The sequence below is a fragment of the Spermophilus citellus genome (genome assembly GCF_964194105.1).
Source record: "Spermophilus citellus genome assembly, chromosome: 15".
In the NCBI taxonomy this organism is placed as follows: domain Eukaryota; kingdom Metazoa; phylum Chordata; class Mammalia; order Rodentia; family Sciuridae; genus Spermophilus; species Spermophilus citellus.
In genome coordinates, this window is record NC_138195.1 from 41024445 (window position 1) to 41051113 (window position 26669).

The 26669-nt window shown below is 33.9% G+C and overlaps 1 protein-coding gene and 1 pseudogene across 5 annotated transcripts in view; one reads left to right on the forward strand and one right to left on the reverse strand.

Moving 5' to 3' along the window:
• The window catches only part of CTNNA3 (catenin alpha 3), a 1724633-nt gene that overhangs the window by 606697 nt on the left and 1091267 nt on the right, over positions 1–26669 (reverse strand). The gene's annotated exons all lie outside the window — the stretch shown is intronic.
• On the forward strand, positions 19768–21108 carry LOC308634213 (annexin A7-like; annotated as a pseudogene). The gene has a single exon. The product of its transcript is annotated as an annexin A7-like (transcript).

A 26669-nucleotide genomic window follows, 5' to 3' on the forward strand; every position in this document is an offset into this window, starting at 1 on the left:
CCATTTATAAGGCTCTTAAAACAGTCAGGTTAAGACATAATAAGAGCCTGAATTTTATTGCACTGTTAAATGTGAACTAACTGAGCGAATAGTTATCAGGGTCTAGGGTGATTTGGACATGTACTCAACCATAACCTAAAGAAACTAAATCGCTTCAGAAAGCAAGACAAATCATTTTAAAAATCTTTAGTTATGTTTGAAGATTTAAGAGGGGTCATTTTTTTTCTCTAGTTATATAGCTAATATGTTTGAAGTGTGACATTGGGATGATTTCTTCGGCCTTAAAGAGCATTAGTGCATCTTCTAAATTGCGTCTGCTTTTAGATTTATACTAAATATCAGAAGAGCCAAGTAGGATAAAGCTTTCTCGTAGGATGTAGTGTTGAATCAGACAAATTGGATCAGCAGCACAACTGAAAATGTTCTTATAAATTACAGCCTGTCTTATATTATGACTCCATATCCCCACTGAGGGTTCTGCACCAGTACTTTAAAAGTATGCCTCACTGTGAAGGCATAATTTCAGCATAACCACATGTGTACGCAGTTGTCCAATTGTAGGAACAATGAAACACCAGGGACCAGAGCTTTTGTAGTCTACACAAAGGTACATTGTAAGTTAATAGGTTAATAAAACTCTAAAACTGAAATCAAGGAATACTGCACAGTACTTATTTGTAAAGCTAGTGTGTGTTTCCTTAAAATTTAATGTGTTCCTCTTTCATGAAAAAGAAATAAGAGAATATCAACATAATATTTTTAAGCAACTAATTTCTCCCTTTATCAGGCCACTGGATTGCAAGAGAAAAATGGAGAAACTATGTTCAGATTCAAATGCACCAAAAGAGAGGAAAAAACACTCAGAGAACAAAAAATAATAATAATTGGGAATTGACTTTTGGGGGAGCATTCAATTTAGGTTTAAAAAATCTGCAGAAATAACACCACCAATAATAATGAATACTAACACTCAAAGTCCATGCATGCTTTATGTCAGGTGCTGTCCAAGCACTTTCTACATATGTTGACTTAATTTTTACAACACAGTGACGTAGGTGCTCTCATTGTCCTCGTTTTTAAACAATGGCACACAGTTATTAAGGAAAAGTTGTTCCCCTGACCTAGATAGAATGCATGCTCCTAATGACCATTCTATATTACTATGCTCTTTAGTAACACTATGATGATTTATGATGCCACATGTATGTCTAAAATCCTCAAAACAAAAAGGGCTTCACAGAAGAAAACATTGCAATGCTGGTTTAAAGAGGAAAAAAATGGTGTGAAGAGAAAAAAAGTGTATGTGTGTGTGTGTGTGTGTGTGTGTGCGCGCGCGTGCGCGTGCATGCACACATACACATGTGTACGCACATTAAAAAGTATATGGCATAAAACTCACTTTTCTAACCATCTATAAGTGTAAAATTCACTGGCATTAAGTACATTCACATTTTTCTGTAAGCCTTATCATCACTATCAACTATTCATTTCCTGAACATTTTTATCCTTTGAGGCAAAAATTCTGTGCCCATTAAATAATAACTTCCCATTCCTTCTGTCCCCTGATACTCAGAAACCTCTAATATACTACCTTTCTCTATGATTTTGAATACTCTAGGTACCTCATATAAGTGGAACTATATAAGACTTGTTTCTTTGTGTCTGATTTATTTCACTTTGCATAAGTTTTTTAAGGTTCATTCAAATATCATGCATCAAAATTATATTACTTTGTAAGGCTAAATAATATTATACATATCACATTTTGTTTATCTACGCCTTGGTCAATGGACATTTGAGTTGTTTCCATCTTTTGACTATTGTAACTAATGCTATTATGAACATCAGTGGACACATGTCAGTTCAACCCCGAACTTCCAATTATTTGGCATATATACTCAGAAGTGGAATTGCTATATTATCTGATAATTTAAAATTTAACTTTGTGTAATATTGCTTTATTATTTTCTACAGTGACTGCCCTGTAGAAAATTTTATATTCCACCTACAATTCACTCGTGATCCTGTTTCTCCACATCTTGTCCAACACTTGTTATTTTTAATATTAAATCAAATAAATTATTTTTGCTGCATCCTACACTCATTTGCCTGGGGAAACTCTCAAAAGTCTAAACTAGGAATGGGATATTTAGAATTTTTAAACCATCTCAGGTTGTCTCTGTTTTTCTGTAGGTATCAGAAGCTTGCATTTTAGACTTCTGTTTTCTAAGATCCTGAAAGACGTCCTAGAAATGTGTTTTTGTGATCATTTTTCCTAATAAAATTTTCTACACATATTTAGAGATCTAACTAAAGGAGAAGTTGAAGATACATTTAGTTTGGGTTTATTGAAAATTTTCAGAGTGTTTTCAGTAACTTCCCTGTATGTCACTCACTCTATTTATATCCTTGGTGCTGACATTAAATGATGGAACCCTTTCCTCTCCTAATTATATCTGCTCTCCTTCCTCAATCCCCTTCAGACAAAAAAAAAATTATCTCATGTTACAAAACAAATTGTCATTTTAGACATGATCAATAGTGAAAAGAGAGAAGAGAAAAAGAAACTGGGCACAGTGGTGCATTCTTCTAAACCAAGTCACTCCGGAGGCTGAGACAGGAGGACTGAAAATAAAGACCAGCTTCAACAATTTAGCAAGATCCTATCTCAAAATGAAACATAAAAAGGACTACGAATGTAGCTCAGTGGTTGTGTTCCTTGATTATCCCCAGTCCTACAAAAAGAGAGGGAGAGAAGACAGAAAGGAAGATAAAAAAGATAAAAGGGAAGGAAAGAGGGAAAGAAAAGAAGATTCATAGGGGTATGTCCAACAGATAATTTGTATAAATATTATATCATTTGTGGGGGGGAGGTTATAATATTTGGATATTTGTAAGCATTTAAAATTAGTACTACTTTATTATTTACTTGTGTGTTTTAAGTGAATATTCTTTGTTTTTCTTAAAGAAGCCCCTCAAAATTCTTTAAGCTTTAAGCCCCAACACAAACTGGCCTGCTACAACCAGTGTATTTTTCATACAAAGCTACCTATCTTTGGATGATAAAATGAATACAGATATCTCTGCAGAATTTTATCTGAACGCTGCCTTGATAACAAGGTGATAACTTCGTTTCCTTGAAAACAGAAGCACCAGATTAAAAAACGCTTTGTAAATGTTCTACAATATTTAATACTTTGCAGAGACAAACAACTCCTATTCCTCTACCTTCCTTTTAGTGTGACATTGATTTTCTTCAAAATATTTCTATTTTACTTTTGAAATATGGTTGATATGGAGAATGCAGTGGTCAAAAGAACAGCATTATTGAGAATCTGAAGTTTACCAGCATGTTTTCTAAGTATAGGACTTGCAGAAACATTTTTCATCTCTACTGAGGAAATTCCCATTAGTATCACCAGTTTGCAGATGTGATAGTGGAGATAGAAGGAGATTGAATAATTTGCCCAAAGTTATAGAAGGAACCCAGATTGGAAATCAAGAGGCTTAGGTTAGAGTTTTATTCTGCCTCAGGCTGATTGTATGCACATAAGAATCATATTAATTCCTCCAGGATTTATTTTCCCAAAAGTTTAAGATATTTGTACATTGTAAAGGAAGTGAGGGACACTATTTGAATTAGCTGATATCTGTGAAGTTCTTTCAGATTCTAACATTTAATACTATCATCCAATGTATACCCTTCTCATGAACGATTTCTAAAAAAACAATTACTTAAAAAGTGATAATAAATCTACATAATTTAATTTTTCCCAGAGATAGTTCAATATTGGCATTGATACAAATAATCTTAAAAATTTAGTTAATATAACAAAAGCACTTTGTGGATTAAAAAGATGAATTATGTGTAGTACCTTGAGGTCTGATTACCTCAGTGTCATGGCATGTAGAGGAAATTAAAATAACTAGATATATGATGCCTCAAATATATCTAAGCTTGCATGTGAGGTGAATTTATACATCATCTGCTTAAATTGGTAACACCATAATAATTTTAAAATTCTAGTAACCACAGTAATGATATCAATTTCAGTGTTTCAGGTCTGTGCATCCTTTGCTCAGTTGTTTAAGCAGTATTCTACTACCAAATATTTTTCACTTTCTATGCTGGTTTTCTCATATTTCTTCAGTTTTTATAAGATTGTCTGTTTTGTCTTCTTTCATATAATATTTCATCTGTGGGAAATTATCCTTATATTTTAAATTAAAGGATGCAATATTTCTCACCATGAATCTTCATTATCACAGCTTTATGATAAATGATGAAAGCATCTCAGAGGTGGGGAGGAAATAGTTATGCAGAAATACAATTTGCCAAGGAATCCGGGTTTACAGACAATTAATGTGATCTCATTCAACTTTGGCCTTGCAACCTTAAACTCTCCTTTCTCCATAAAGGGATGATCCTGGAATGATAGGATTACTCACACTGAAACTTCTACAAGGTTTAACTAACCTTTTGTTGCACACATAATAAAATAAAATAAAATGAACTGTTGTAAGTGTTAAAATTACATTTTAAAAAGGGAAGAGGCAAAACTTATTTGGGGGAGCATATGGCTTTCTTTGAAAGCACATTCCAGTATAAATTTTCATATTTCAAGATCTATACTATTGGAGAAAGGGATAAAAATTTGGTCTAGCACTCTTTAGATTGTGAAAAATGTAGTAACTAGGAAAAATAATGCTCCCCAGAAGGTCTGGAAAAGGCAACATACCCACATGCGAAAATTAAACTTATTTATTTTCTTCTCAGCTATACTAAGCATTAAGATTGGGCAACCTATTAAATAAAGCAATTAAATGATGAGGAAAATAACATCAAATTAATTGTTTGGCATAATATAACAAAAATGTCAAGAAGTATGTTTTGAAGACAAATGAAAATGGAATTTTGATTCAGATCCCACATTTTAACTTAGCTGTATTACTTATCAGTCCTCAGTGATTATACACAAGTTTACTCTTTGAGTCTCAACTTCCTAATACATAATGGTCATAAAATGCATGTTACAAACGTTGTGGACAGAATTAAATTAGACTGGCTAAATAAAGTAACTAATATTCACCTAGCACAGAGTTAGACCCTGCGAGGACTATCTGTATTGATGGCTTATGAAAAAAGTACAAGAATGCTTCAGGAATTTAAAAAAAGACTATTTTCACACATATATATCCACAGAATATACAATTTTGTTAGGCTCAATACTCATTTTCATATTCTAATTTGAAAAAAAAAGTCTCTTTGTTAAATAGAAATTTAATGAAAACTCAATACACAAAAACACTAAGATAAAAAAGCCCTAAAAATAAAAACATTCTGAAACCAATAATGCATATTAAAACTTAACACAATATGTAATATTTTCCAATGATGATAAAACAGACAATAGATTTTTTTTTTTTTTAAATCGGGGATTGAACTCAGGAGTACTCAACCACTGAGCCACTTCACCAGTCCTATTTTGTATTTTATTTAGAAACAGGGTCTCACGGAGTTGTTTGGTGCCTTGATAAATTGCTGAAGCTGGCTTTGAACTTGTGATCCTCCTGCCTCAGTTTCCTGAGCCACTGGGATTACGGGCGTGCACTACCATGCCTAGCCTGAGATTTTTTGGATCCATTATAATTTTCCACTCAAATACTTAATAAGTTTAGAATTGTAGTGGAAAAAAATTCTACTATCTTCCAAATCATTTGAGTTTAAACAGTGAAATTAAAAATGAATTTGTTATCATTACCAAAAACATTTTTAAAAACAGAAATTTTATTTCAGAAACATCCACAAATTTTCCTGTATGTACCATTCAATTTCACATAAAATAAAGGCAAAATGCAAGCTATTCATTTATTGCCAAAATGTGTTTTATAATAAAAGGTTGGCAAAATTAAAAAGAAAATAATTGCAAAGTCTGAATGCTATAGACTAGACATTTTCTCCATAGATTTGGATTTTCTAAAAATTAAACTTTGATTTTAGTACTACAAAGATTTCATGTAATATTAAAAAATTTAACTTTCTTAACTATCAAAAGAATATTTGCTATGTGCCTATTATTTATCCAAGGTAGAAAACGTAAAACATAAAAAACTCTGAAAATATTTTAAGATTCTAATGAAGAAAATTTATACACAAATATTTAATAAAGGACAAGGATATGAAATATTAATTTTAAGCAATAATATCCTGAGTAGCAAAAGCACATTTAAAAGAGAGTATAATTTGGGGGCTGGGGATGTGGCTCAAGGGGTAGCGCGCCCTCCTGGCATGCGTGCTGCCGGGGTTCAATCCTCAGCACCACATACAAACAAAGATGTTATGTCCGCCGAAAAACTAAAAAAAATAAATTAAAAAAAATAAAAGAGAGTATAATTTGGGTTGGAATAGGAATTGATCTCTTTCTTTCTCTCTCCCTCCCCATCTCTGCCTTTTTTTTCCATTAAATATTAAACATTTTTATTCCAAAAGAAAAAGAAAAAGAAAAAGTAGGAATGGGGCTGTGGTTCAGCAGTTGCATACTTGTCTGGCATGAGTGAGGCACTGGGCTCAAATCTCAGCACCGCATGTAAATAAATAAAATAAAGGTCTATCAACAACTAAAGCATAATCTGCTCTAGTGCCATCCATTAGAGCAGATTATGTTTAGTGAAGCTAGCCAATCCCTAAAAAACAAATACCAAATGTCTTCTTTGATATAATGAGAGCAACTATGAACAGAGCAGGGAGGAAGAGCAGGAAGAAAAGATTAACTTTAAACAGAGACATGAGATGGGAGGGAAAGGGAGAGAAAAGGGAAATTGCATGGAAATGAAGGGAGACCCTCATTGCTATACAAAATTACATATAAGAGGTTGTGAGGGGAATGGGAAAATAAACAAGGAGAGAAATGAATTACAGTAGATGGGGTAGAGAGAGAAGATGGGAGGGGAGGGGAGGGGGGATAGTAGGGGATAGGAAAGGTAGCAGAGTACAACAATTACTAATAGGGTATTATGTAAAATTGTGGATGTGTAACCGACGTGATTCTGCAATCTGCATTTGGGGTAAAATTGGGGGTTCATAACCCACTTCAATCTAATGTATGAAATATGATATGTCAAGAGCTTTGTAATGTTGTGAACAACCAATAAAAAAAAAAAGAAAAAAGAAAACAACTAAAAAAAAAAAGATAAAAAAAAACAAGCAATAGACTGGGAGAAAATATAAGTAAAACAGATATCCAATACCTTGTATTTGCTCTTTTTTTATTTGCTCTTTTTAAATATACGTGACACTACAGTGTATTTTGACACCCTCTATTACTGTTCTTATTCTCTCTCTTTCTTTCCCTCCCTCTAATGTGTTCTTAGAAAAAATTATTTAAAGTGCTTGACCTAGTAGTCTGACTTCTAAGACATTTCTGTCCATCACCACAACCTTACTCTATGGTCTAATTCTCTTCCACTGGAACAATTGTGGCTTTAATTCTGCTCCTATCTATTCTCTACCAAGCAATATTTCCAAATTGCTATTTCCATGAGAACTCAATCTCCCCTTTGATAATAGGGTAAAAGCAAAAGGACTTAATTTAGCTGAAACCCTTGAAATACTTGTCCCTGCTTTTTCTTCCACCATTATGTCCCTTCAGTCACCCTCACGTTCTCCTCTTCTTTGCCTAGGACATTCATTTATGCTGTTTCTTCTGTATCTAATTATCTGTGAGAGCTCACCTTAGACATTATCTCTCAGGGAAGTTTTATCAAATTTAAGTCAGGTTCAATAATTTTGTACTCTTATGAAATAACAGCCCTTCCCTTTTCAGTATCCATCTCACTGTGTACTGAGAAAGTTGTGAGTGTGATGATCTGATTAATATCTGATCCTTACTTTCTAAGTGAGAATCTTAATGTCTTGATGTTATTTCCTCAGGATACATTGAAAGGATCAACTAGAATCCTTAATCTCAGATAACCAGGACTCCAGTCCAGGGTTCCTTCTATTTTGGAAGGCCCACAACAAATTTATAAAAGCCTTTTATTAAGTGACAAAGTGCATTCCTTCAAGGAATTCTCATACTCTCCTTCTAAAGTTGAAAATGTGTCAATATTACTTTACTTGTAACTAAACACTGGAATCACAGAAAAATACAGCCATTATTAAGGTATTAATTCAACAGAGAAAGTGTTAGTCAAATCTGTCTGTTAACCTATTACAAGGACTGTGACTGTTCCAAGTTCAGGAACTTCTGCCAATGAGTTGGAAAACCAGGCTTTCCTTATGCATACATCCTGTGTTCAACCCTATCGCTGACTGCAGTCAGAGAAAGATAAACATTAAAGCATCATTTCCCTCATAAAATGACATACTGAAAATCTGGCCATTTTGCTCGTTCTTTAGATTTTAATCATGTGGCTAAATCAGCTAGAGGTCAGAACAGCAAAGCATAAAAGAACTTGAGCTGGAAAGACCATTTAGAAACACTATAGCAATTTTACCACATGTTTAGGGTAAGAGAGCTCTATAATCTATTTAAATTGCCTGAAGGCAAAGTAAAGGCTTTTGTTATCCATCTATAAATTCAAGAGTAAAAATTTAAGAGAAATAGATATCACCATTAAAAGGAAATATTGAATTTTTTTAGCTGGTATTTTATAAAAATCATATCTATATATGTATACGTGCATATATTAAAGAGAAATGAAAGTACCCTAAGATTGGGATAATGTTGTCATTCTCAAATTAGAAGCTTTGTTTATAGCTGCTTTGTCTATAGCAACTCAATCTTTATATCTTCTCCCCTTAGTCTCTCAAATTAGAAATATAATGTCATATAAAATTATTTAGTAAGTTAATTATTTATAATTCATAGAAAATAATAAATTATATTATTGAATACTAAATACATGGGGGAAATTTTGAAAATATAAATTAATTATACTAACTTAAGATATTGTATCAAAATAAACCTCCTAATTTTTAAAAAATTACTAAGGGAGTTTGAGGAAAACTTCTCTTTCATTCTGGAAAAAGAAGGAAAAATAAACAAGCTTCCTCATCAAATAATTGGAACCATTACCATTTAAAATTTATTCTACATTGGGGAAGGATCCTTCTTAGTCAAAACAGATTGTAGAACTTCTGAATGTTTATTTTATTCTCCAGGACCTGAAGTACTTAATTGCTAAAGGATATTCACTAGTGTATGCCAAGTCCACAGCAACACACTGCTTATTGTAATTATTACATATTGAAGAAGCAATGGCCTACATTCAGAAAGACTCGCTTTATAAGTATGCTAGTTAGGAAAAAAAATTGGATTTTCAGTTACAAAATAGGTGAGAGACAAAAATTATAGTAGACAGACATAATCAATACTACATACTGGAATGCACTGAATGCAGACTTGCAATTTTTAATTTAAAGTGTTATTTTTGTGTGTGTGCTGGGCAAGCTTAAGCTATAACAGACATGTAGAAGATAAATAAGGATATGGACTTTAATTACAGACTTGAATTCACTGGTCTATGTATAGAACCCAGGAATAAGGTACCAGTTGTTTCCTGGGAGTTGGACTATGTAAACTGGATTGAGTAGTATAGGACGCAAAAACTTTGAACAGGAGCGAGTTCTCTCTGGGGAAATGCAGATGACAAACCTACAAATGGCTTTTAGCAGCTGGCCAGGTCTATTTGAAAAGCAAATGTCTTTTTATGTAATGGATTAGGAAGATCTGGATGCTCTCCATAATGCAGGCCAAGTATAATTTCCATGATGGCTGAGTTTTTTGACATAACAGACACTACAGATTCCTTTAATTTTCTAGTCTTGTTTTCACCTCTTGTGGTGAAGGCTGGGTAGGGAGGAGTCTGCATTATCCATAGTCTGAACTGAAATAAAAGCAAGACTTGAGGAATAATTAACATGCAAATAACTGAAATAAAAGCAAGACTTGAGGAATAATTAAAATGCAAAATTAACAGAATTATGACATGGTAAATGTGAGAGAGAATAATGAAGGAGCTAATGACAGTTTTCAAGTTTCTTGCTTAAGGGACTCAAGTGATGATGATTCCAGTGATGGAGATCAAGAACACAAAAAATATGGTTTTTATGAGCAAAATTATCAGTTGCATAATTGGCATATTGAAATTAAGATATTGTAGAAAATATGTGGGAAAATATATATATTTCAGAAACAAATCTAAGGCACAAAAATAGATGTTTAGAGGCATCAATGTACAGAGGTATAGATTATCGAAGTTGTAGACTGAGTTTCAAGATTCAAAAGGATATGAAAGAGAAGTAATTTAATATTCAACCACATGGACATAGAAAGAAATGCATCAAAAGGAAATGTTCAGAGAGATAGGTTAGTAAGAATTTCAACAAGGAGATAGTGGTCAGTAGGATCAAATGCTGAAGCTTAGGGGAATAAGAGGAATAGATCGAGATTCATGAATTTGGCACCTATACAGACATAACTGCCTTTAGTAGAGAAGTTTTGTTCAGAGCCTGTGTTAGAAATAAGGGTAACATAATGAAAACAACAACAGCAACAACAACAAAAGAAAGGATGATAGAATGGATTTGTTAAATTTATTTAATAGAAATTATTTATTGAACATTGCAGTGATTTATATTTAAATTCTCTGTACATCACTGTCTCTCTCTGCTTGTTCAGTTGAATTCGTGTTATGGTTTAGATATGAAGTGTCCCCCAAAAGCTCAGGTGTGAGACAATGCAAGAAAGTTTAGAGATGAAAGGATTGGGCTATGAGATCCTTATCCTAGTCAATCCATTAATCCCCCAATTGAAATTAATTGGTTAATGACTGTAGGTAGGTAGGGTGTGGCTGGAGTAGGGAAGTTCTTGAGGGAATACCTTTGGGGTATATATTTTATCCCTGGTAAGCAAAATCTCCTTCTGCTTCTGATGTGCTGCCTCATCTCTGGCACAGAGCAATGGAGGTGGCCTTCTATAGACTGAGACCCCTGAAACCCTGAGCCCTATAATAAATTTTTTCTTCTCTGTGTTGTCCTTCTTAGGTCTTTTGTTCACAGCAATAAAAAAGCTGACTAAAATATAACACTAAAAAGAATTTTATTTATCCTAAATTTTTTAAATTGACATTTATACCATGAAAATAAATTCACTCTTGTGGGTCAGCTGTGAAACAGAATGCAAAAGCCTAAGATTAAATTAGAAGCTAAGCATTATTTTAGGTTAAACAGAATGGAGCTTTTACAGAGCGAGAGAGAGAGAGAGAGAGAGAGAGAGAGAGAGAGAGAGAGAGAGACTGACTCTTACATAAGTCTTAAAACTATAGGTTAGGCAGCACATTTAGTTGTGTAGCATGTTTTTTTTTTCTTTTACAGAAATTGTTCTCATTGCCCAAATAGCTTGAGTGATTTTGTCAGTTTGACAAATGTTTTTTAAAAAGTTTTCAACATATGAGAAAACATAGCAATCAGCTCCTGAGCAAAAACTGATCATTTACGTAAATCATAGGAATTAATGATCAACAACTGTCAGGAAGAATGGGATTACCATCACAGTCACAAAGACCAGACATCTTTTGTGGCAGAGAGCATAAAGTCCACTTACATACAGTGTTCAATATTTCCAAACGCAGAGAAAAAGCAGGTGATTACATAGAACACAGTCCATAACATGGGCTTCCTTCTTGAACTCTGAAAAGTCCTCCACTGGAATTATGACATTTCTTAGTTTGTCTATGGTTTTGTAAGATAAACTCAAGGCAAATTTTTGTGGCCTTACACTTTCCTTTGCCATAATACTTTAAGAACTTCTCTGTTACGTTATTAAAGTCATCAAAAAAAGTTTAATATTCTCAAAGCAGAAAAAAACACCACCATGATTCTCCAGTCTTTCTCTAAGAGCTTTTACTATACTGACAAGATGAAAGATATATGTCATTTGTCAGGGCATGTCACCTTATCTTCTACCCCCACTCCCCACAACATGGCATAACAGCCACCCCATCTGGAAGTTGTATACAGTCAATTGTAGACTTTCTTTTTTTTTCTTTTCTGCTTTTTTGTTTTGTTTTGTTTTGTTTTGAAGAGTTGAAGATCAAACCCAAGGCCACATGCTGGCAAGTACTGTACCACTGAGCGATACCCTCTATCTCATGGATTTTTTAAAATATAGATAAAATATTTTTTCTCACAGACTAGCTACATAAAGGTCAGAAAATATCCATGGTCCCACTGCCTCTAGACAGTTAGTTTCTCACTGATTACATTTTAGTGACAATATTTTCCCTTTTCCCTCCATCCATTTAATTTATCTGTATAAAAGAGGAACCCAGGGAAGTCTTCAGCTAAGTATCAAAGAAATATTTTTGTCATAAAAATCAGCAGAAGCCTCTGTTGTAGCACTTTTAGAGTGGTATCCCTGGAAACATTAGGGTAATTGGCCTCATCAGACATGCACAGGTAGATGTACTCCTTTGGGGGAAGATGTTCCCAGATGTTAGTGTTTATAAATTTGTTGATAGAACTCGGCATATTCAGTGACTTTGGACCTATGGACTCTTTCAAAATTGCATAATCTTTCCTGTGGCACATTTGTTTTTGTTTTGTTTTGTTTTTAATATACACAATGGAGTTTTATTCAGTCATAAGGAAGAAAGAAATAATGTCATTTTCAGGAAAATGAATGAATTTGAGAGCATTATGTTATGAGAAATTAACCAAGCGCGGAAAGTCAAGGGTTGTAGGTTTTTTGTATGTGGAAGATTGAGAATAAAGGGGGGAAAAACAGGGTAGAGGATCTCATGAAAAAGAAGAGAGACCAGTAGAGGAAAGGGAGGAGATATGTTTTTATAGCAGCATATTATTGCAACTGTAGTGACACCCCCTTCCTCCACAAACAATGTTAACTGGCCTTCTCCAGAAATCTTCACCATGGCTGATTTTAGCACTGTCAGCAAAAGAGTCTCTACAAAAGAGTTCAGTGTAGATAAACTTCCTATTTTTGTGTTGCCCTGTTTTACTTGACCACTAGGCCTGGAAGAAATTATCACTCCAGGTGCTGGACACCTCTTACTAGTTTTTCACAAATACTTATCTAGTATAGTAGTTTGTAGAAATATGTTTGCAAATACAAAGTGTAACTTAAAAAAAATTAAAAAAAAGAACAAATCCTTTAAGCAAGGCCTCGGCCTTGAGCTGGGCTCAAGAGATGTCTAAATTTCCAACATAAGAGAAGTTACCAATTGGGCTCCACGGTAACAGCTGGCAGGGGGAGGAAAGAAAGGGGAGAAGAAGCTCTCTCCTTCTCAGGTGTTGTCCTTGAAGGGTTAATTGCTCAAAATAGTGAAAGAGAAAGCTGCTTTTATGTGAACTTCTGCAGACTGAACTTCTGAGCCCCTCTCTTTACATGCTGGGTATAAAATACTAGAACTACCTGAACTTGGGGTTCAGGGGATTAATTGATTACAACAAAAGCTGTGCCCTCTGAACCTGGCTGTAGCCAAATAAAACTGTTTTCCTCCTGTCTTCGGTGCCTTGTCTGTTTGTACAACACAACCAGTATAACCAAACTGCTTGCTTTTCTACTCGCTCAGTCTGAGTGCTTCTGGGGCAGATACTTTACTCTGCTGATTCAGGCATTTGGGACTTTACTGATAAACAATTTAAATAATTATCAAAAGATTACTTGAATATGGTGGAAATATGAGGAAAACTGCTGATTTTAACTAATCTGTTGATAGGAGCTATTGTGTATTTAAAGGAAAGATAAATGTCTTCTGTTACAATACTGTCTTTTGGTAAACAAATTCTAGATAAAATTTAGCTCAATGGAAAAGGAGTGTATTTAGAGAAAGTTGATATATTAGGTTTAATTGACTTTATTGGTGTTTTTCAAAAATTTTTCTATGTCTATTATTTTATGATTTCCCAACTTATCAGATTTGTTTGCACATTAGAGCTATCTTACATATCCTGTAGAACTTTAATTCAAGCAAAACAGTGTATGTTAAGTTACTATTGATATCAGCATTGTTGCTCTCATCATACTTATATTACCTCATACAGTTGTTTAAAACCTTGCTTCTCAAAGTATCATCTGCTGTCTAACATTAGCATCACCTAGGAGATTTTAGACATGTGGAATATCGGGTCCCAACACAGACCTACTGAATCAGAAGCTGCATTTTAACAACATCCTAGATTCTTCATGGACATGTTACATATTTAAAAGTGCTAATCTAAAGGATTAAAATTACTTAAGTAAAACACCTGTACTATTTCCTGTTAGATGTTAAAAAATATCTCCTTGTCTTCTGAGAATATGAATCAACCCATTTTCTGAAGAAAAGGTACATTTCATTTATTTGTTATCACTAGAATATGACACATTACCACCACAAATAACAATAATAAAGAAGGTATTAAATCTTTACTGTTTTAAGCACTGAGAATATAAATATTAGCCATGATCCCCGAACTAGAATGCATGAACTATTTGGGATGACAAGGCATTTACATGGAGTACTTATATGTAAAGTATCTGTGTAAATAAAATTAAATTTCTGTCTGTGAATAATAGCATCACAACAAAATGAGTGGGTGTCTGTTGGGGTTGTAATAGTCTCACTTGAAATACAAGCTATTAGAGTACATGAAATTCACTTTGATAGTTTCTAGTTTAGAGAAGATAATGCTTTAAAAAGTAAGATTATCATCTTTGTATGATTATGCTGTGTGTATCCGGTTACCCTGGACAGAAAAAATAACAACAGTTTCTGGGAAGAGGCAAATTCAATGCTGTTAGCATAGATGTCCTAAATTTCCATAATGAAGTTGAGATTTTTATTAGGTAAACTGCTGTAGGTGAGCATAAGTAGCAGTAGCTTTGGGTTTGTTTTTCTTTCTTCTTAAAAAGCAATATAGAAGTCAGGTGTGGTGGTACATTCCTATAATCCTAGTCACTCAGGAATCTGAATCAGAGAAATCACAAATTCAAGATCAGCCTGGCAACCTACTGAGACCCTGTCTTAACATAAATACTAACAAAGAAGGATGACTGACACAACTCAGGCGTACAACTCTTGAGCATGCATGAGGATCTGGACATGATCCCCACCCCCACCCCCCAAAAAAAGTAATGCAGAGACCAATGCCAAGGTTAAGGTTATATGGAAATTGAAAAGCCTGAGTTGGGTCTAGGCAGGACCTTATGAACAAAGGAAGAGATGTATTTCAAGTTGAAATCTATGAATGAATAAGCCTGTGTTTACCTTTTATAGATCTTTCAAAACTATATGAAATTAGATATTATTCACTCACTGGACTTAAAATTCTATAACAGATGGTTTTCATATATAGATTTTTCCAACTGATTATTTTCCTTAATTTTACTTGGGTCTTTTCTACATCCAGTCTTTAAAACTAAAGTATGGAAATTAGACAGCTATGCGATATTAATAGCACTTGCTAAACTTTTCTGGGATTTTTCTTCTCATAAAAGCCACTAATATTAACAAATATTTTTAACTAATTTGCACTAATATAATGATTGCAATGTAGAATCTACTGTGATGCTTAGTTCCTCTCCCATACAAATCTCATTATTATATAGATGTGGTTTCAATTATTTTTTCTTGACTCTATAGTACTTCCATCTGAACTATGGTTTTATTGTAGCTATCTGAAAATGTTCAATAGAAAATTTTGGAAATAAACAATTCATGATCTTGCATTATGAGTAGCTTGATATCTCACACAGTCCACTCTATTCCACAAAGAACATGACCATCCCTTTGTCTAGTGTTTCCACATTGTATATAGTACCACCCAGTATTCCCTTAAGTAGGCCTGTGGTTATTAGATCAACTGTCAACAGTATTGCAGTGCTTATGTTCAAGTAATTCTTACTTAATGATGAGCCCAACCTAAAAGAGTAGTTATGATGCTGGAAAGTTTATTACAGTATTACTTCATAATTTATATATATTATTATTAGTTATTATTGCCAATCTCTAACTGCATCTAACTGATAAATTAAACTTTATTTCAGTATGGATGTATAGGGAAAAAAACACAGTATACATAGGGTTCGGTATTATTACAGTTTGGTAATATCACAGATCCACAGGGTCTTGGAACATATTCCCTGAAGATAGAAGGGGAACTATTGTACATTGTATTTATTTAACAAAAGAATCTGATTTGTTTCACTTGTACTCAATATCCCAAAGCTCTAAATATTTCCTCAAATTTAATCATATCAACTTGGCATCTCCTTGGTGCTTTCATTCTGTACTTCCTTTTTGTATCATGTACAAAAATATCAATGTATTAAAATTTCAATAATGTATTTTTCTATAAAATATTAATTTGAACTTGAATTTATTACACACATCTGAGATACTTTCATATATTATATTAAAATGTATCTCTCATACACTCTCTTACTAACCCATTAAAGGATCATAATATTATCTTAAAATGTTCTCTACAAATCATCCAGGTTTTCCTCCAAAACTTGTTTTCTTAAATACTGTGTGATGCCACTTGAAAGTGGTCTTGATATTCTACAAAGTGAAGTAGCTTTTTTTTTTTTTTAATGGATGAAGTAAGTGTTGGGTTGAGAAATGTGTTTATACCTGAAAAGTGTTCTCTTTGTTCATCCCCTTGATACACAGTATGTTCTAACTCTAACTTAACAACATTTAATACATTCATATGATCAAAGAACTGTTAACAACACATTTTGAAGCTCTTATATCTATCTATGAAAAGCATTTTGCAATGAATAAAAAGTTAAAATGAACAGGGTCTTTAAAGTAGAACTTTTACTTTTAGAAATGCATTCTAATGCAATAGCCAAATGCACATATTTAAATTTAACATAAAGGGACCATGGTATTGTTTAATAAACACTGTATACAGTACAAGGCCAAATGGAGATTCATTAACTAAGTGATAATGCAGTTCTCTACTGAAATACTTTATAGTCATGAAAATTAAATAGAATAATAATATTTGACAACATAGACAGTGATTTGAGATATATGAAATGTGAAATAAAGATGGCATACAAGAGGAAGGGAATATTCTTTAGCTGCTCTTCAGTATGAGATTTAAGCATCAGAATATTGCTTCTCAGTGAAGTAGGTGACTGAGATAATACAATAAAATTCAACATTGGACAGCAAAATAATCATAGAGACATAAATTCAGAAGCTTTGAACACAGAACAAGATATGTTAAGAGATGTGCTAACTTCACTGGCTTCAGTGGCAGCACCAACAGTCCTCTGCAGAGGGGAAGGATAACAAAGGCAGAAAGAGGAAAACACTGCAAATCAAGTTGTTTTGGAGAACCTGGGAAATAGAGAGAGGAGCTAATCTTATCTGACCCAGAGACAGTGGGCCAGGGTGATGATTTAAAGGTGATAAGAATCTCTCTGCTATTGAGCACAGAGTCACAGCAGGAAGCATCTACCAGTGACCATGTGGCAGTTTGCACAGTTCAAAAAGGGTGTTGCTAGCCCATCCCAGCAGTTATCTGTTATGGGGCTCAAAGTGTCCCTGGGCTAATGCAACTGAAACAGGTACAGAAAGGGTTGTGACTAGAGTGATCCAGGCAAGCAATGCCAAGGGGAAAGATGTTGAGTGCCCTTTGTTACTGGCAACCCATGCAAACAGCTAGGAGGAGGCCAGAAATTGGTGACAGTCACATCAGCACTCCAGGTCTGATCCTGGGAAATACATATCCATGATGGTGAAATATATGAGACTTATGGAAGATCAGATCCTACACTCCAACAGTACAATTATCAGGAAGTCCCTGAAACTCAGGCGTACAACAGATATCACATCTGCCCAGCAACAGAGTGCATGGATCTAATTTCAAATCCCTTCCAACAAAGTGCAAAAGGACAGCCAGAAGTAAGCACCAGCAACTTGAGATCTCTGTATTAGCCCTACTGTGGGAGTTCATGGACCTAATCTATCTAGACAAAACTCCAGTTGTCAGTACTTTCCAGCCTAACCTTGAGATGGACAGCTGAGAGCTACTATAACCAGCTTTGGTGCCAGTTTTTAAGTAAAAAAAGAAATGTAAAGAATGGCACAAGAACATAAGCAATGAACATCCATCCTTGCCAACAGTTTTGACTACCTTAGGGGAAACAGACTCTCTCTTTTTCATATGTAAATCAGTGGAAGTGTAACTGATGTGACTCTGCAATCTGTATACGGGGTAAAAATGGGAGTTCATAACCCACTTGAATCAAAGTGTGAAATATGATATATCAAGAACTATGTAATGTTTTGAACAACCAATAAAAAAAAAAGAATTCTCTCTCTCTTTTTCTTTTTTTCCTTTTCTTTTTTCTTGTTCCATTTTCTGTGTGTGTGTGTGTGTGTGTGTGTGTGTGTGTGTGTGGTGTCCTCATGCTCTGATAGGGTGGAGAATATGTATGTATGTTTGTGTGTGTGTGTGTATAATATACAAATTAATATATCTACATTATTTTTCTTTCATCTTAGTTGCTTTTTTTCTTTACCTGTTTGTTATTTGGGCTTATTTTGACTTTGGAGAAGTAATGTTTTATGTGGGTTTGTTTTGGTTTGAGTTTTTATTTGTTTGTTCTTACCTTTGTTTTTATTCCTCTTACTACTTCTTTACTTTCTTTCCCCTCTCATAGCCAAATTTTGCTCTTCCCTCTTCCTCTACTCCTTTACTTACTTATTTTTTAATATGGTTATTTTTATTCTCCTTCTTTATAGATGTCACCTGCTACTCCTTTCCTACTTCTTCTCTGTTCACTTTTTAATATTCAAAGTTTCCTTACCTTTGTATCTCATTTCTCTTCACTTAACTATAATTTCACTCTCTGTTAGAACTTTTTACTTTTATATAATTCCTACCCCCTGCCATCATTATTGTTATGGTTATTAATACTTTGGATGCTATCATTGACACCTGCTGTTTAATGTTAAATTTAAAACACAGCTATTTATTGTTGGTACTGATACTAAATGTTGACCCCCCCATACCTCTTCATGTGGCAATTAGTGTTATAGATGTTATAGTAGGCACTAGACATTTATTTTAAGGCTGCATATTGGTTATATTCATTATTGCTATTCCTTGCTCCCCTTTTTCTAAAAAAGTCTGGGAAGTTATTGAGACAATATAAGTCTACAGGATAGAGCTATATTCACAATTCTACCAAGTGACAATAAACCTCATTCCAAGCATGAACTAGTTCAAGTTCCAACAATACTTCAACACAAAGAATAGAGAACAACCTCAAAACAATGAAGGGACCCAAGGAGAAACCTCTAGAGGGGAAACTTGAGTCCCACTCCTAGAATCTACTCACACAGCAAAAACAGAGAAGTTCTAATAACAAATATGATAACTACACACAAAAGACAAATGCATCAAAGAGGAAGAAGAATCCATCTTTATCAGATGTGCAAGTCCACAACCTCAGAAATCATGAAGAAATAGATAAAGAAGCCTCCTCCCCCAATTTGCAATCCCTCAACAAAGTAACTCAGATATTGAAGTGGATGAAAATCCTGGAAAGATATAAAATTATTATAAAAAGTTTATTATTATATTAAATAATATAATAATTATATTATTAAAAGTTTATTATTAAATTATTAAAATTTTTTGAGCTCAGCCAGTGTCCTGCCCTCCCCTGGTCCTGCCAGGCTTCATCTTTCCCTGGAGTTGGTTGGGCTCTGACACTGCTCCTGGTCAGAATATCATACCCAGGCTATCCCTGCACAGACTACCCACCTTTCTCTGCATATCCGCCTGTAGGTCAGGAGTCATCTTTCCCCCCTCCAGGTCAGTATACTTATCCTAGTGGCTTTCCTCCAATGGGAGGAGGTGCCTACCCACCAACACCAAGTGGTGGCTACCTAGGAGCTGGAGGCTACCTCCATCTGGAGTTCATCTTCCATCCTATCCTTGAGTTTCTCCCTGCCAAGGATATGGAGCCTCACCCAGTCGATTGGGCTTTTCTGGTTATCCACAGCCACCTTCACAGACTTAAGATGGTGGTCCAGCCCAGGTCCTAGGATCTGGTGGCTCTCCTGGAAGACAGATTCTTCTCAGTATCCTGGAGGAAAAGCTCCATACCCTAGTAAGCCTGCAGCAATGACTCAAGGGACCCTCCAACCAGCTGCCATCTTCTATACAATGAAAGATGCATAAATTCTCTGTAAAGCAATGAAGGGATTTGGAACAGATGAGTAGGCAATTGTGAATGTTGTGTCCAGTCATTCCAATGATCAGAGGCAAAAAAACTTAGAGCAGCTTTTAAGACCATGTATGGCAAGGATTTAATCAAAGATCTGAAGTCAGAGTTGAGTAGAAATGTGTAAGAACTGATTATTTCCCTGTTCCTGCCTCCTACATATTATGATGCCTGGAGTTTATGGAATGCAATGCAGGGAGCAGAAACTCAGGAACATGTATTGATACAGATTTTGTGCACAAGAACAAATCAATAAATCCAAGAAACTGTCATATGTTATCAAGCAGAATTTGGAAGAGACCTTGAAAAGGACATTAGGTCAGATACATCTGAATGGTTGCTTGTATCCATGGTCAGGGAAATTGTGATGAGAATCAGAGTGCAAACCACCAAATGGTTTCAAATGACATCAAGAAGATGTCAGTGTCTCTATAAAGCTGGTCAGGGGAGACTAGGGACAGATGGATCTTGCTTTAACATGATCCTTGTCACAAGAAGCTTTCCTCAGCTGAAAGCTACTATGGAGTCTTATTCCAGGATTTCTTATCAAGATTTGTTAAGCAGTGTAGGCCTGGAGTTTTCTGGATAGGTTGAAAGTAGTTTGAAGACCATCTTGAAATGTACCCCGAACTGTCCTGCCTTCTTTGCTGAGTGGCTGTATTATTCCATGAAAGATACAGGCTCAGACAACTCCACTATGGTCAAGATTGTGATCTCTCAAACTGAGACTGAACTTGTACCAATAAAACAGATGTTCAATCAGATGTATCAGAAGCCCTTGGGCACAATGATTGGGAGTGACACAATTAGAGATTACTGAAAGCTGCTTCTGGCCATTGTGGGTCAGTAGAAAAGTTTGTTTTTGTTTTGCTTTGTTTGTTAAGGAATGAAACTATTCATGGCTTATCCTTTAGACAAAGACTGACCCCAACAGCTATCATTTATCCAAAACAGTTTTTACCAAGGATTGTCAGGGTAATGTTTTCGGTTTGCACATGTCGTTGTTGCCTTAAATCTAATGTTATTTTTTTCCTCTGTGTGTAAAGTAAAACCATATTGCAATGATGTAGTAATTTTGCAATGTTTGTAAAGCTTCATTCTCACTGCTTTTAATCAGGACTTCAAATTGAATAAAAATCACAGCAATATTTAAATTGTGTAAAAAATGTTTACTGATCTAAAAGAAGATCTAAGGAATTAGTTAAGAGAGCAAATAGTGAAAGATCACTTCAAAAAAGAAATAGAAATGCTAAAAAGAAATCAACCAGAACTACTAGAAATAAAAGGCACAATACATCAAATTAAAATTTCAATTGAAAGTATCACCAACAGATTGGATTATGTGGAAAGTAGAATTTCAGGGCTGGGGTTCAGTGGTAGAGTGCTCACCTAGCATGCATGAGGTATTGGGGTAATCCTCAGCACCACAAAAAAATAAAATCAAGATACTGTATCAAAACTAAAAAATACATATTTAATAAAAACATTAAATAAAAAAAGAAAGTAGAATTTCAGCCTCAAATACAGAAATTCAGGCCTTGTATTCAGTGTAAAAACTTGAGTACTCAGTGTGCAATACTGGAAAAAAAATGAAAGACCATTATTAAATTATACAAGAACTCTGGAACAGCATTAAAGAGAACAAATTTGAGCTACATGGGATAGAAGAGAACAGAGGTACAGGCTAAATGGATTAAGAATCTTTTCAGTGAAATACTAGCAGAAAATAACATTGTAAATGAGGTAGACATTCACATACAGGATGTATATTAAAAAACAAAGAGATAAGATCTAAAAAGAACTTCTCCAAGACATATCACAATCAAAATGCTTAACATAGAAAGTAAGTCAAGAATATTAAAAACTGCAAGAAAAAAAAACCCTGGTCACATGTAGACGTAAACAAGGCTCACTTATGACTTCTCAAATCAGACACTAAAATCAAGGAGGGACTGAAATGAAATATTCCAGGCTATGAAAAAAGAAAAACAATTTCCAAACAAGATTGCTATATCCAGCAATGGTATCTTTCAGAATCAAAGAAAAAATAAAATTTTCCATGATAAGTATAATTAAAAGAATTCATGACCACTAAGCCAGCACTACCAAAAAAAAAAAAAAAAAAAAAAAAACAAACAAACAAACAAAAACAAATTAGAGTACAAAAAGAATTCATTTGCAAAGCTCTGAAATGGATAAAACTCTCTAGTAAAACAATTAACTAAATAAAAATTAAGACCAAATTAAATACAGCAAAATAAAAAGAAATAACAAACATCTTTCCAAAATAATACTGAATGTAAATGGTCTTAAATCCCCAATTAAAAGACACAGATTTGCAGAATGATAGAATTAAAAAAAAACATCCAACTATATGTTGTTTGCAAGAGACTCATCTTAAATGCAATGACATCAACAGGCTAAGTAAAAGGGTAGGAAAAATGTTCCATTTGGATGAAGTCTAGAAACAATCAGAAAGTAGTTATTCTCATGTCTTACAAAGCATAATTCAAGCAAAAGTTAATCAGAATAGACAAAGAAAGTCACCACATACTGGTGGAAGAAAAAAAATCCCAGCAGAGTATATACAATTAGTAAATATTTATACTCCAAATATCAGTGCACCTAATTACATAAAAAATTCTTCACATTAAATCCTAGATAAGGCCCCAATACAATACTACTGGATGATTTTAACTACTCCTTTCACCAATATATATTTCACCCAGACAAAATTAATAAGGATATTTCTGGCAAAGTTTGAGATGAAAAAGAATATATCAACCCACACACTTCTGAAATTCAAGTATCATTAGAAAATATTCTGAAAATGTATTCTCCCATAACTTGGAAAAATCTAGGAGACATCCACAGATTTCTAAATACATATGACCTGCCCAAATTGAATCAGGAAGATAAAGAACACCTAAACAGACCAATATGAAATAATGAGATTGCAACAATAATTACACACCTTTCAATAAAGAAGATCCCCAAACCAGATGATTCTCAGCTGAGTTCTGACAGACCATTAAAGAAAAACTAACACAAGACTTCCTCAAATTATTTCATGAAATATATTGGAACCCTCCCCAATACGTTCTACAAAGCCAGCATCACCCCATAGCAAAACTGGACAAAGACACAGCAAAGAAGGAAAACTACAGATCAATATTCCTGAGGAGCATAGATGTAAAAATCCTTAATTAAATATTAGCAAACCACATTCAAAAATACTTCAAGAAGAGAGTACACCATAATCAATTAGGTTTCATCCTAAGGATGCAAGTTTGGTTCACCACATAAACAGAATTAAGAACAAGAATCACATCTTAATAGATACAGAAAAGGCCTCTGACAAAATCTATGATCTGTTCATACTTAAAACACTGGGAAAACTTGGGATAGAAGAAATTTGTCTTAACACTATAAAGGCTATACATAACACATCATCACACTGAATGGAGAAAAACTAAAAGCATTTTCCTCTTAAACCAGAAACAAAGCAAGGATGCCTACTCTTACCACTTCTATTCAATATAGTTCTTTGAAACTTGAGCCAGACCAATCAGTTAAGAGAGGAAATTAAAGGAATACAAATAGGAAAAGAGGAAGTGAAATTATCTGTTTGCTGATGACATGATCCCCTATCTAGAAGATTCCAAAAATTCCACCAGAAGACTACTAGAGTTCATACACAAATTCAGGAAAATAGCAGGATATAAGATCTACATTCATAAACCAATAGCTTTCTTGTACTCTAATAATTAATCTTTTGAGAAAGAAATCTGGTAAAGTGTCCCATTCACAGTAATCTCAAAAAAATGAGGGGGGCTGATAAATCAAACCAAGGAGGTGAAAAGACATCTACAATGAAAACTATAAAATGCTGAAGAAAAAAATTGAAAGAGACCTTAGAAGATAGAAAGACCTACCATGCTCCTTGATAGTTAGACTTAATATTGCCAAAATGGCCATATTACTAAAAGTATTATACAGATTCAATTCAATATCTATAAAAATACCAATGACATTCTTCCTAGAATTATAATAAAAATAATTCTAAAATTCATTTGGCAATACTGAACAAGAAGAGCAATGCTGGAGTAATTACAATCACTGATCTCAAATTACACTACAGAGTGCAACAAAATATCATAAAATCGGTATAAAAGTATATAGGAAGGAACATAATAGAAGGCACAGAGACAAACCTGCATACTTACAGTCATCTGATACTTGACAAAGGTGCCAAAAATATATGTTGAAATAAAAACAGTCTTTTAAACAAATGGTGCTGAGAGAACTAGATATTCATATGTAGAAGAATAAAACTAGATCCCTATTTCTCACTTTGCACAAAAATCAAATTAAAATGAATTAGAGACCTTGGAATTAGACCAGAAACTTTGCAACTGCTGGAAAAATACAGGGACAGACTTCCAACATATGAGCATAAGCACCAGCATTCTTAATGACCCTTGAAGCTCAAGAGATGATAAAACAAAAAATAAATAAGTGAAACAGCATTAAATTAAAAGCTTTTGCATGTTAAAGGACATGATTAAGATCTGAAGAGAGAGTTTACAGAAAAGGAGAAAATCTTGTCCTCTGACAGGGGATTAACATCCAGAATATATAAAGAACTCAAAAAAACTTACCATCAAAAGAACAAGTAACCCAATCAATAAAACGGCAAAAGAACCAAACAGACATTTCTCAAAAGAAGAGATACAAATGACCAACAAATATATGAAACTATGCTCAACATCCTTGCCAATCAGCGAAATGGAAATAAAGACTACATTGATATTACATCTCACTCTAGTTAGAATGGCAATTATCAGAAATACAAATAATAATAAATGCTGGTGAGGATGTCTAGGAAAAGGTACACCTATACATTGTTTGAAGTACTACAAAGTAGTACAACCAATTTGGAAAGCAGAATGGAGATTTCTCAAAAGAATAGACATATCACCACAATATGATGCAACTATCCCACTCCTTAGTATTTATCAAAATAAAAACCCCTAAAATCAGCATTCTATAGTGAAATGGGCATATCAATATTTAAAGTAGTGCAGCCATGTTATGAAAAATCTTTCCTATTAAAAATACTAATAGCATGTAATAGCATCCAATCCACAATTACAGGGGATTTGAGATTTTTCATTCTCTTTCTGCTTATGATGAAATTGGTGAATCTATTAACTAGCTTAGTTGGCCTTCGACAGATGAATAAATAAAGAAAATATGGTATACAGCCACAATGGAGTTCTACTAAGCCATAAAGAAGAGTGAAATTATGGTGTTTGCTGGCAGATGGGTGAAACTGGAGAACATCATGCTGAGTTAAATAAGCCAGACTCAGAAAGTTAAGGATCAAATGCCTTCTCTCATATCTGAGAGTTAGAGCAAATTAAGAGGAAAGAAAGGGTGACAGATCCCACAAAATTTGAGGAAAGATCAGTGGAGGAAAGAAAATGAGGGTGAGGGAGGAAGTTGGAGAGAAAAGTCAGAAGATGTGGAATGAAATTGACAAAATTATGTACATATATAATGTACCATAGTGAATTCTGCATTTATGTATATCTTTAAAGCACAAATTAAAAAACAAACAAATAAAAGGAAGAACAGTAGAGAAAGGGGATAGGAGAAGGGAGGAGCGAGTTAAAAAGGAAGTTCTGGGAACTGAAATGGAGCAAATTACATTTCACCCATATATAATTTTGTCAAATTGCATGCCACTATCATGTATAAAGCACAAATAAAAATATTTTAATATAATTCTTTGACTTAGTGATAGTACTATAAGAATTTATCCTAAATAAATTAAGATAGACATAAATTTAACAAAAAGATATATTAACTAAAAGAACAAGTTAAAAATATGTGATGCATTTTAATTTTTTGAATTTTGATGTCCATCTACACTGAACAATCTAAAATGACACATATCATAGTACTACTCATCACTATCTCTACTCGAGGAATTATAAGAGGTTTTACAGTTAATTTTTGTTTTAAAATATGGATAAATCCAAAATAGAAGAGAAATGAATCATTTAGATCTGATTAAAAATCTGTCCTATTAAAAATATCTCTGCTTATCTCTCAAATTCATTTGAATTATGAGGGAAGGTGTTAGTAGCATGTAACAGGATCCAGTCCACAATTATAGGGGATTTACAAATTTTCATTCTCTTACTGCTCATGATGAAATAGGTGAATCTATTAAAATTGCTAAATCATCCATATTCAGAATTTAGCTATGTATTTTCAGCACTTTCTCTATTTTTTTCCACTTTTCAACAAAATTATTCCATCAATAATTTTATTTACTGTTTCAGCTTTTGAAACCAGTTAATAAAGAAGGATTTAATGGTATTTTAGGATTTACTTCAGACA